We start from the raw sequence: 12897 nt of genomic DNA on the forward strand, positions 1-12897 counted from the left end.
ACATTCAAAATCAGCGTATATCACAAATGGGTGCATGATAGATTTATTATAATCTTCAAAAGAAATCTTTTCACCAGGTTTAGGCATTGTAATTACAGCTGATTTATGATTACTACAATATTTTGAATGTTGTTCTAATCGTTCTTTTGTATGAAATGAATTAAGACATCGCTTACAAGGATATATTTTGTTTGCTGTTCTGAATACCTGAGAAGAGATTAATCTTGATAAATTATTGATGTATGTGTAATGTGAATTATTTCCAACACTAAAATATAAAAGATCAATGTGGGTTTCTTCATTTTTATAGTTGTTTGAAATTTTTAATATTTGAACTTTGTTTGTATCCGTTAATCCATATACATTAATAGAAAGATTATTCTTTTTCTCAAATTTCGGAATATCTGTCAGTGGCATTGGGAATTTAAAATCTTTAATGTCCAAGGTATTCTCATATATCATATATTGTTTTACTCTTTCTGAATTACATTTTGGTGGATGAAAGTGAGCAAGAACAGACCAGAGAAAACGTTTATTATCATTGTTCTTAATATTAACAACTGCCTTCTTTAGTTTTATTTCTTTTGGTAATTCAATATAAGAAGAAGCTTTAAGAGGGTTTGATTTTAGAATGTGTACATCTAAAAAGATGATTTTTTAAATATTGAATCCACTTCCTACCACTGTATTATCAACATCCTCCTCTTGTTTTGATAGTTCTTCATAAACCCCACTATTCAAAAAAATCTTGAAATGATGTTATAAAATGAAGATCTGTTCTCATATAAGGAGTTTGTTCTTCATATTGTCTTTTCATATACATTTTCACTCCCATATAAAACTTTAAAGTTTTCATTTCTTTTAATGTCTTTTTAATAACTTTTTCAACATCAGGTTTCACTCTTTCAATTGATTCAGCGATTGATGATGGACCGGGTTCTCCAAATTGAAAAATCCTTATTTTTAAATGCCCCATCAGTGTTTTCAATATAATAGTCTCGTTTTACTTTAAACTCATTTTTCTTGTGTTTTTGTGATTGAAAATGTCTATTATAACTACTCTTCAAAACATCCTTTGAGCAGATATCACAATGTTTTCTTTCCAACTCAAGAGGAGATATTTTATGAAATAGATTAAATGTGTGTTTGTTGGTTCAGAGGTGTTTTCTATAATGTTTATATTTGTGATTACAAACATCGCAGTATGTTGTATTCACCATATTTATATAATAAATCTTTGCTTAAACTAAAATTTTCTTGATGAAAATTTCGTTTATTTTACAGGTGAATCTGTGCTTAAAACCATTTTATCCTCCAACTTTTTCACTTAATAAATACAATGTTTCAAGACACAAAAGACAAGTTTCAATCAATCTCTTCATTTGTTAAAGATACTGAGAAATATGTCAAGGATGTAAAATTGAACAAAGATAAATATAACAACTATTGGATAAAAACAATTATGGTAAATAATATGAGTTCTTCAATTTCCTTCAGTGGAAGGGCTTTTAGTACACCTGGTAGAACATCAATTAAAGTATCTCTCACAAAAGTTTCTCCTCTCCTTCTAGTAATATATTCAAAACTAGAAAAAGCAATGAAACAAGAAAAAGTATCAAAAAACAAAAACCTTATGGATGAATCTTTAGAAAGAAAAGATAAGACCATCTGTAATATGCAAGGAGAAATTTGTATTTTTTTCAACAACCCTAAAGATGTAAATCCTGATGAAATAAAGGATGTTAATATATCAGGTGAAATGACATTTCGTTCAATAGTAGTTAACGATCATTTTAAAATTACCTTTAATATAAAAAATGTTATCGTTGAATCTGGTAATGAAAAAAAGTACATTGATATCGATGGTAATATTATTAAATATGAGTCGATATACAACTGAAAGTATAGATGAATTTCAGTTAAAGTAAAGTTTTACTTTATAAATATGCAAGACTTTCCTGATTCTCCATATGACAAATTTGAGAATTGTCCTGCGTGTGAAAGACGGGGATTAAACACAGAGTCAAAAGCCTATAAACAATGTATATTCTGTGATTATCTTCTAATTAATGATAATAAAAAATACAAAAAGGAAAATAATTCTTTTAGATTTACACCAAAAATGAATTACTTTACAAGATTGATTAGAGAAATGAATGTAAAGTATGAGGGTGATAACACACCTTTCCTTACAAGGGAAGAAACTGAACGTATAAGAGAAATGTTCAAAGGATTGTTGTGATATATTATTCATGGATATAATTTTCAGGGAAATATCAACACAAGATATTGTATAAATAAAATAATGGATTATCTTGAAATTAAACCTGAACTTAGGATAAAATATAGAGTTTCTAAAAAAGCCAATAATAAATTAAATAACCTGATTTCCAAATATATAAATGAATGATTTTTTACCCATTTGGGAAAATAAGATAAAATTTAACAACCATAAAAATCTCCCAAATTCATTAAGATGTCTCATAGTTGGTTCAAGTGGATGTGGAAAAACCTGCTTACTTTTAAAGATGCTCCTCACTCCCAACTTTTTAGATTATGATAATTTAATAATTTTCACAAAGTCGAGTTTTCAACCAGAGTATCAACTACTCTCACAAGGTTTTAATGCTGGTCTTCAAAAAGAAGATATTATCAGTTTATTTAAACGTCAAAAAAACCTAAATGATGATAACATTGAAGATATAATTCAACTATTTTGTGATACAAAGAGATGTAAAAAGAAATCAAATCCTATAACTTGTATTCTTAGTGATAATACGGATGATATACCGTCTCCCCAAGATTTGGATAAATCAAAAAAGAACCTCGTTATCTTTGATGATTGTGTTAATGAGAGAAACCAAACAGTAATGGACAGCTACTACACAAGAGGGAGACATTCTTCTTGTAATTGTATTTATCTTAGTCAATCGTACTTTCAACTTCCTCGTCGTTCCATCAGAAACAATGCTAATACTTTTATTTTATTCAAGTTAAATTCAATAGATATCAATAATTTTTGGAGAGATAATTGTTCTACATTATGTAGTAAAAAGAAATTTGAGGATTACATGAAGCACACGACTGAAAAATATAAATATATTGTTGTGAAACAAGATGAGATATTAAGGGATATATTTTTTGTTTTATAAACAATTACATATATAAATGACAACAATTATTGTAAATCTTGTGGGAAAATCTGCTTCTGGAAAAAAACTTTCATAAATCAAGGTTCTTGTGTAGTACAAATGAGAATATTGTAAATTTACTTAAAAAAACACCCCGTGATATGCATTGTATCAACAACAACTTGAGCAATAAGACCTGGAGAAGTAAAAGGTGAAGATTATCACTATATTTCAGTGGAGGAACATATGCGATTGAGGAATGAAGGTCAAATATTTGAGGAGGTTTCTCTTGGTACAACAAAATATTCACATTGTAAGAGTGAGTTAAGGAAACTAAAATCTGGTGGTCTTGGGATATTAGAAACTAATCCAGAAGGAACGAGACAAATTATTAAACATCTGAGCGGAGTGAAGATTTTATCATTCGGTTTTGATGTTGATGAAGAAACTCAACGCAAACGTCTGAAAAGCAGAGATGCAAGTATTAGTGAAGAAGAAATTACAACTCGCATTAATGTTAATAAAGAATTTGATGAAATATTTAAAGAAAAGGATTTATTTGAACACATCTACTTGAATGATGAAGAAAAGGAAAATTTCCCTGTTGATCTTTACAATTCATTAAATGATATTTTACAATAAATAAATGGATGCAAAAGAAAGAGCAAGAAGATTTAAGGAACATCAAGAGTTGGTTGCAAAAGTTGTAAAACAGCAGGAAGACATAAAGAAGAAACGCAGACAGAAACTAACGGGTGAAGAAGCATTTGAAAGAAAACAAGAGAAATTTTTTAAACCACTTTTAAAAACTTCCCAAGAAAAAATGAAAGATGTTTCCACAGTTCCCACAGTAGAATATACTCCTAAAAAACTTCAAATGTTAAAAGATTTTGATCAAATGACGGAGGAAGCATTAGAGCATTTCGGAGAATTAGAATATGATGATGAAGGTTTATTTCAACAACTGGAAGAGATTAATCGACCCCCTGATTATATTGTGAATGCTCTTCAAAACAATGAATATTCAGCGGATTCAAAAACCAAAGCAGGACTCATTCCAACAGAACAACCAGCAATATTTCATCTTGTTCAAGAAAAGGTATTGATATTTAATGATGAATTAAGGTTCTTGGGTTCTGCTCAACCCCCTGTAAAACTAACTCCGAGATTAATGTTTCTTCTCACAAAAGATGGAAGACAAGGTTCAACTGTGAGGGATGAGTCAAAGTATATTGATAAACCATTGGATATGAAAAATAATGATAGAGTATATATTGATCTGCTGAACACTAAATTATAGGGTTAGTATTTCTAGTAAAAGTAGGAAAAATGAGAAGGAGAAACACATTATTCAGGCTTTAAGTATCCTTGGTTCAGGTATTAGTTTTCTTCCAAATGACCCATCACAATTAGTTAATAGACTGTTATTGTTGTTAGGTAGTAAGAAGGCTGGAAATAATTGTTTTAATGAAGAATCAGCCATTTTAGACCAGTTGATGAACATGAAAATAATTAATAAATCTCAATATAAAGACATTTTATCTCATATTAAATAAGATGAGAAGCACAATCCTGAGTTTTAATTTCACAACAAGCGACCACACATCTTCATTCCCATACCCACTACAACTTGACCCAACAAAAGAATATGAGGCATCTTTATTGTCCATGGAAACTTATAATACCTTATTTAATATAACTGATAAAAATGACAAGTTTAGTTATAATCCCGGAAGTGGATACAAAACGATAACAGTCTCACCCGGAGCATATGAGATTTCTCAAATATCTTCCGAAATTGCTCGTCTTATGAAAGAACAGGGTGATGAACCAAAAAATATTGTTATAGACATTCAAAAACATACTTCAAAATCAACGATTAAAGTTAAAAATAACTACAAGGTTGATTTCAAAATTGATAATTCATTTAGAGAGTTATTGGGTTTCTCCTCAAAAAAGATTGAAACTAATGGGATGTTTTACAGTGATAATGTCATTCAAATATCCTCAGGAATAAATTCGGTGTTAATTCACTGTGATTTGATTGATGGTGCTTATAATGATGGAAAAAAAACAAATGCAATATTTTCATTCAGCGCATACTCAACCCCAATTGGTTATAAATTCAATATGGAACCCAAAAATTTGGTTTATCTCCCTGTGTCAGGAAAAACCATACACAGAGTAAATTTTAGGATAACCGACCAAGATAATCGTATGATTTCTTTTAATGGAGAAGTTATATCCATCAGAATTCACCTACGTGAAGTTTTCCAATAAATAAATACCATGGTTATTGTGAGGAAACACGAGTTGGGAAAATATAAAATAATTACAGGGGATGTGATGTTCCTTTCCCCATACTACAAGGGTGAAGGTATGTATCTTGGTAGAGGATACTATAAACCTAAGAGACAAAGGGGTGTTGGACATCAATTTAGAGGAGATGGGATAATTGATACTCTAATGGGTATTGGTTCAACTATTCTTAAACATAAAGATCTAATTGGTTCAACTGCTTCTGCTGTGGGAAATGTAGCAGGTGTTGTAAAGAGCATAAAAGATGCCCAGAAGAAATCTCATAAATTACAAGCAATAAAAGAAATTAAGAAAGGCAAAACTCAGTTGTCCCCCCAAGAATGACAGAAAATAATTTGAATACTTGGATCAGGGTTTCAAAAGTTTTAACATCTTTTTTCCGAAATAAATACAAGTATGGAAGCAATTGATAGTATCTATGATTTGGATGATACTATTATTATCTCAAACTCCACTAAAAAAGAAGATTACTTCAAGGTAAATGCAATAACTGGAACAGACTGGAATAGGAATGGTTCAAAAAGTTTTGAAATAAATAATCAACAAACCTATTTGAATCTCTCCGAAAGTTTCTTGTTGTGTAAATTTAAATTCACTAAAGCTGGGAATAACACAAACGCTACACTTGTAAATGATTTCTTCTGGAAAATGTTTGATAGTGTGCGTTTGTATATTGGAACACAAGAAGTTGAAGCGGTTGATTATGTCTCTGCTGTATCTGAAATGATGAAATTTACACTCTATACATTCAGTGATAGAATGGGAAAGGGGTCTGTCGAAGGTTTTATTCCTGATATGTCAACGGGAACAAACACAGACCCTAGATATACTCAAAGGAAAGGAATGTATAATGATGATACAAAAGCAGAAAATAGTTTTACTGTGGCAGTTCCTCTTAAAGGTATATTTGGATTTTGTGATCATGATAAAGTTCTGTATGGTCTTAAAATTAGATTTCAACTACAAAGGAATGATAATGAAAATAGATTGCTTTTTGGTGTTGGTAATGCTTTTGGTGATCAGAATAAATTTGTAATTGAAGAGATGAGTTGGTATATCAGTGAATATACTCCTAATCTTAAAACAGAAGAGATGTTGAATCGAAAACTTAACTCAAAGAAACCACTCAGTGTATCATACCTCAAAAGAAGATGTCAACACGTTAAACTCAACCAAACTACTTACACGTGGAATTTGGGTGTTCTGGAAGGAAAGCCTCGATATCTGTGGATCATTTTTAAAAAACCAGATGGTGATACTGCGACTGATAAGAATAATGCATTGAGTGATAATGCTAAGGTGAAACAACTTCGCGTTTCTCTAGATGGAACTTTTTATCCATGAGATAGATTGGAAATTAATTGGGAAAAAAATGATTTTGCTGAAGCATACAAGTCTTACCAAAAGGTGTGTGAAAGAAATGGAAATAAAGAACCTATTTTGGATATGACAGCATTTAAAAGCTTGTATACAATCTATGCGTTTGACCTGAGCGCTCAAAAGGAAACTATAAAGTCTAATCGAGTGGATACTTCCCTATACATTGAAAGAGGAGAGAGTGAAGAAGTTGATACATATTGTTTGCTTTTGGAAGAAACAGAATTGCAGATTAATACAGATAATGGTGTGATGATTAGTCTCACGTAATTTTTTGTTAAATAAATGAGTGGCAAAGTACCAACTGGGGTATATGTTAATCAAATCAATCTTCATAAACTATCATTGTGTTCAAAATCAAAAGCCTTGTACGATTAACGTTAATACAATTCAGAGAAAAGGAGCAGTAAGAATTGATGTTTTGCTCACAAAAGAACAGGTTAAAATCTTGAATGACACTGGCTCACTTAAAATTAAAATGACAAAACCAATGTTGAAAAAATATTCAATAAGAGAGATGAGTGGAGGATTTCTCCCATTTCTAATTCCTTTATTTGCTGGTTTAAGTGCGGTTGGAGCATTGACGGGTGGTATTTCAACAGCGGTGAAAACTGCCAACGAAAGGAAGGCTCAACTCCAGGCTCAAAAAGAATTGGAAAGACATAACAGTAGGGTGAATATACTGGTTCTAGCTCACTTTTCCCCATGTAAATGAATGGGGGATTTTCAGCGATTCCCTTTTTTTTCCCCTAAAAATAAACCCCCTTTTTATCCATTTTTCCCTGCTGTGCAGGGGTTTAGCTTTTTGTGAGGCAATGTTTTATGGTCGGATGCCCTTCCTGGACGCCTCTTACAACACAGGGATATGGTACACCTATTCTAACCGGGGCATACACCGGGACCAGTATACTGGTACTCATTTCGCCGACCTCGGAAGGATGACAGGCTGAGTCAACCCCCTGGTGTTAATTCAGCAGCTGAGCGGGATTCGAACTCGGGACACTGGGATCCCAAGCCGCCACCCTAACCACTAAGCCAACACCAGGCTTTGTATATATATAACCAGGCTATCCCAAGGTATATTTATTTGTCTCCCCTTTAACCTGGAGGTTGATCAGCTCACTCATTGAACCTATAAAGATTTGTTCATTCTCAAATTCCTTCAATAGTTTAATTTTCTTTGCACAATAATCCCCATCTAAAATATTGACAAACAAAACATTTGAATCTTTATATTTTTTAAGATACCCCTTTTGTGCCATTACGAAATGATAAACTTCTCTTAATGATCTCATCTGACCACCGCCCGAGTTGCAAATCATTTTTGTGTATAAACCACGCCATAAAAAAAGTTTTGTTTCAAATGTTTTCAGTTCATGCCGTGAAAATGAGGAAGTGTTTTTTGACACGGTCGTGCTGTGTGGTTTTAGACAGTCATGCTGTGAAAAAATAGGAACTATTCTGTGAGACAAGGTCTCGTGTTTATATTTTATCTCAGAACACGAACTGAAAACATTTGAATCAAAACCATTTTAAGTATGTTTTGTAAATGATTCATACAATCGCCCAGTTATTTTCCAAGCTGTCATTTCCTGTGGCCGCACCCAATACTTAGGGAATTTTCTCATTGTAGCCTTATAAGTGATTCACCAGACAAAGTTTCTGCCAGACGGGATTTTCATTTTTACAACTGAGACATGGATGATCTCTCTTCCGATGAAGGCAAAAGCTTACTACAGAGTTGGTAAGTTTGTTTGGTTTTCTCTTTGAACGATGAAGCAAATGATTATTAATTAAATCATGATAATTCTGATATATATATATATATATATATATATATATATATATATATATATATATATATATATATATATTTTTTTTTTTTTTTCCCTGACAGGGCATTGGAAGAAATTGAGTTTACGTATCACGACGTGGTTCATGAAATTAATACTCTTATTGAAGAGATCAATGATTTTAGAAGAGAATTGAAAGACATTTTCAATGAGTGGCACGAAGTCTTATCACGTCCTATCATCTCGAAGGAATTAAACCAATGGTGAGACATGTGTGTGTGTCTGTCTTCCTACCTACCTCTCTCTGCTCTTATTGAAGAGATCAATGATTTATAATGACTGGTCTCTGATCTCGAATGAATTAAACCAATGGTGAGACGCGTGTGTCTGTGTGTCTGTGTGTGTGTGTGTGTGTGTGTGTGTGTGTGTGTGTGTGTGTGTGTGTGTGTGTGTGTGTGTGTGTGTGTGTGTGTGTGTGTGTGTGTGTGTGTGTGTGTGTGTGTGTGTGTTGCTTTCCCTGTCTGTCTGTCTCTTCATCTATACCCTTGACTTATTTTTTTTTTTTTTCAGCACTATCGCACAACATCAGCTGTTGAAGCAATCTTGTACAACACATGATTTTCTGGAGGTAAATATTTCTGAATTATTATTAATATCACTCTCTCTTTAGAATGTCGTCTAATGTTGGTTGCATCATTAGTTTGAACGCGGTTTTGTCAGTACACTGGAATTAATTTTATTGACCTTGAAAGGATGACAGGCTGAGTCGGCCTCCTGGTGTGTTAATTCAGTGGTCAACGAGGCTTACTCATATTACCATGTAATTATTATCCACTTTTTGTTTCAAAACAGAATATGGTGTCTGAGTTTCGAAATCACAAGACATCTGGAGAAGATTGCTGGGAAAGATTATACATTCTCGCAAATGAATATTTAATATTTTCAATATTAATAAATTATATTTGTTTTGTATACAATTACTTGATTCTGAATTACAAGAAGAGGATCAAAACATGAAGGGAGGGTAGGTGTGCCCCCCCAATGACCCATCACCCCCTCATCCCATCCCTCCCCTCCCCATGTGTGTGTGTGTGGGGAAGGGTGGGGGTGGGATGAGGGAGGTGGTGGGTCAAAGGTGGGGCGCACAGGGGGATGAGGGGGTGGGGCTTGTGTGGGGGGGGCTTCGGTGGGGTTTGTGTGGGTGGGGCTTGTGTGGGTGGGGCTTGTGTGGGAGGGGTTTATGTTGGAGGGGTTTATGTGGGCGGGGCTTCGGTGGGGCTTGTGTGGGCGGGGTGTGTGTGGGCGGGGTTTATGTGGGTGGGGCTTGTGTGGGAGGGGTTTATGTGGGTGGGGCTTATGTGGGCGGGGCTTCGGTGGGTCTTGTGCGGTCGGGCTGTGGGTGGGGCTTGTGTGGGTGGGGCTTGTGTGGGAGGGGTTTATGTGGGAGGGGTTTATGTGTGTGGAGTTTTTGTGTGGAGCTTGTGTAGACAGGACTTATGTGGGAGGGGTTGATGTGGGCAGGGTTTATGTGGGCAGGGGTTTATGTGGGTGGAGCTTATGTGGGAGGGGCGAATGTGGATGAGGTTTGTGTGGATCAATGGATGGGTGGAGAGATGGGTGGATGGGTGGATGAGTGGAGCTTGTGTGGATGGGTGGATAATTTTTTAATTAAATAAACATGTTGTGTGTGGGGGAACTAATTAACTAATCACTAATTATGTGAATATGGGTGGAGCTTGTGTGGAGCTTGTGTGGAGCTTGTGTGGAGCTTGTGTGGAGCTTGTGTGGAGCTTGTGTGGAGCTTGTGTGGAGCTTGTGTGGAGCTTGTGTGGAGCTTGTGTGGAGCTTGTGTGGGGTTTGTGTGTGGTGGGGTTTGTGTGGGGTTTGTGTGGGGTTTGTGTGGGTGGGGCTTGTGTGGGTGGAGTCAAAAAGGGGCGGAGTCAAAAAATTTCAATTTATTGGAGCTTGTGTGGGGTTTGTGTGTGGTGGGTTTGTGTGGGGCTTGTGTGGGCGGGGTTTGTGTGGGTGGGGCTTGTGTGGGTGGAGTCAAAAAGGGGCGGAGTCAAAAAATTTCAATTTATCTTTGTCTTTTGTAATTCCTGTGAATAAAATGAACCTAAAATCTCTTCCCCTTCCAAATCATATATCTTATAAGTCCAAGGAACCGTATCTATTACATCAACAATTTTAAAAAGCTCGTTGGTCCATCTTTTCGTATAACCTTTTTCAAAATGAGATTTCCACCTATATATTCTTACGATATCACCAACTTTGAACTTAGGTTTTCTGACATTAATCTCTTTTTCATATTTTAATTTTGTAAATGTTTCTGATGGTTTCATATTTGTTGCCGTGTGAATCGTGTCATTATACTTATCCACAATATCCTGAATAAAAGATGACCATTGTTGTGAACCGAGTTGTGTGAATTTTTTATATAGTCTCTCTTTTAAGGTACGATTAAAACGTTCAACAACAACTGCCTTCCCTTCATTAAAGGTACTGTATAATGTAATACTGTTATTTTTTAGAAAATTCATAAATGTCTTGTTATAAAACTCTCTACCCTCATCAGTCCACAATTTTTTAGGTTTTCTCTTACTTTTATTAAATATCTGTTGAAAAGCTAACATAAGAGTATTACCTGTTTTGTTTTTTAAAGGGACAACCCACACATATCTACTCCTCAAATCAATAACGGTTAAAGCATACTTGTACCCCTTATCATTATTGAGTTCAATCAAATCAGCAGACCAGATATAATCTACTTCCTTGGAATAAACTTTCCTTCTCTGAAACTTTGTGAATATTGGTTTATGTAATTCATCAGCTAATTGCTCTTCAGTCTTAATGACATCATTAGAGCCTACAAGTTTTTTGAATTTCCAAGTCCAAGTTTCAATTTAGCACTGATCATCTTCTTCACAATGAACCGATCAACTTTTTCTCTCAAGGTTGGATTTTGTATCAGAGACAAATTATACAACATTTCTCTATCGGCTTCATGCTTTTCTTCCAACGTTGTGGTATTCCCATAATCAATATCGTGTCTCATGCACACTTCATCAACTCTATTGATAGGCTGACTCCAGGATTTAGGATTGTCTGCCTCATCTAATCTTTTATCCAAGTTTGTGCCTGGACCACAGAAAGAATACCCTGGAAGATGTAATTCCCCTGGTATTCCAGTAGTTGTAAATTTACTTCCTAATAAAAACTTTTGTATATCTCCTCCGAGTTTGTGTTTGGAGATAAATTGATTTTTTTTTGAACCACACACCGAACATATACCTTTTTGGATAACCCTGTTATTTTTACTTTTAATATATGAAATATTTTTAGTATTAGTTTTCTTTTTACATTTGAGACAATAACTCATTTATTTATGTGAAAAAGTCCTGCAGAGTGCAAAAACCTTTTTAGTTTCCAACATGCACATTTGAATCTTAATTTTTAAAACATAAAGAATCCTATGAAACGCCTTCACTCTCTCCTCCATTTATTTAAGAAAAAAACTTGAATTAAAATGAATAGCTTGTCGATGCTAATAGTTTTGTCGAAAGTATTGCAAATAGACTTGTTAATTCTTTGTATTCCTCCTCGGTGGGTTGTTATTTTCTGTAATACCTCTATTCTTTTTTGAATCTCACTGGTTTCCATATTTTGATATTTATTTTGTCTCGCTCTTTCCTCCCTCTCCTCCCTCTCTCTCTTCTCTCTTTCCTCCTTCTCTTTCTTCTCCCTCTCCTCCTTCTCTCTCTTCTCTCTTTCCTCCTCTTTCTTCTCCCTCTCCTCCTTCTCTCTCTTTCATTTTCCTCCTCTTCCCTCTCTTCTTCAACTCCTTCCTCATCCCTTACTATCCTTGAATCGTTTACACCCCATAGAATATTATACATATATTCATCAGGATTTCTTGTTATTCCTGCATCGAAAATAATTTTTTTTACAACAGGAAACCAATAAAATTTCTTTTGAATTTCTAAAAGAGCCTTACCTTTTCTTAACTTTATAATTTTTTCATTATTTAACATTCTAATTAAATCTAAAGTTGTCGGTTTATCAACATCAGCATAATGCCAATCTTTTATTGAAAATACCTCATTCTTATGTTGTAGAACATATTTATTAAAATACCGAATACCCTTTTCTTGAAGGTATGCTTGGACACAGAAATGATAATTTTCTTGAAGCCTTCTTGCTGTCATTTATGTATTAGAAATATATGTTAGAATAATATTATGGCACGAAACACCTCCCCATCTTCCCATAGTTAAATC

The 12897-nt window shown here is 34.1% G+C and overlaps 1 protein-coding gene and 1 long non-coding RNA gene across 4 annotated transcripts in view; both read left to right on the forward strand.

The window, feature by feature from the left end:
- Positions 1 to 12897, forward strand: part of LOC147016301 (protein HGV2-like) — a 148797-nt gene that overhangs the window by 76517 nt on the left and 59383 nt on the right. The window lies entirely within an intron of this gene.
- Positions 4891 to 9652, forward strand: LOC147016303 (uncharacterized). Its single transcript, XR_015049024.1, has 3 exons — positions 4891 to 8571; positions 8725 to 8883; positions 9191 to 9652. It is a non-coding gene; the product is annotated as an uncharacterized LOC147016303 (long non-coding RNA).

The sequence above is a fragment of the Eptatretus burgeri genome, chromosome 11, assembly GCF_056783735.1.
Source record: "Eptatretus burgeri isolate ZD-2024b chromosome 11, Ebu_testis_v1, whole genome shotgun sequence".
Classification (NCBI taxonomy): domain Eukaryota; kingdom Metazoa; phylum Chordata; class Myxini; order Myxiniformes; family Myxinidae; genus Eptatretus; species Eptatretus burgeri.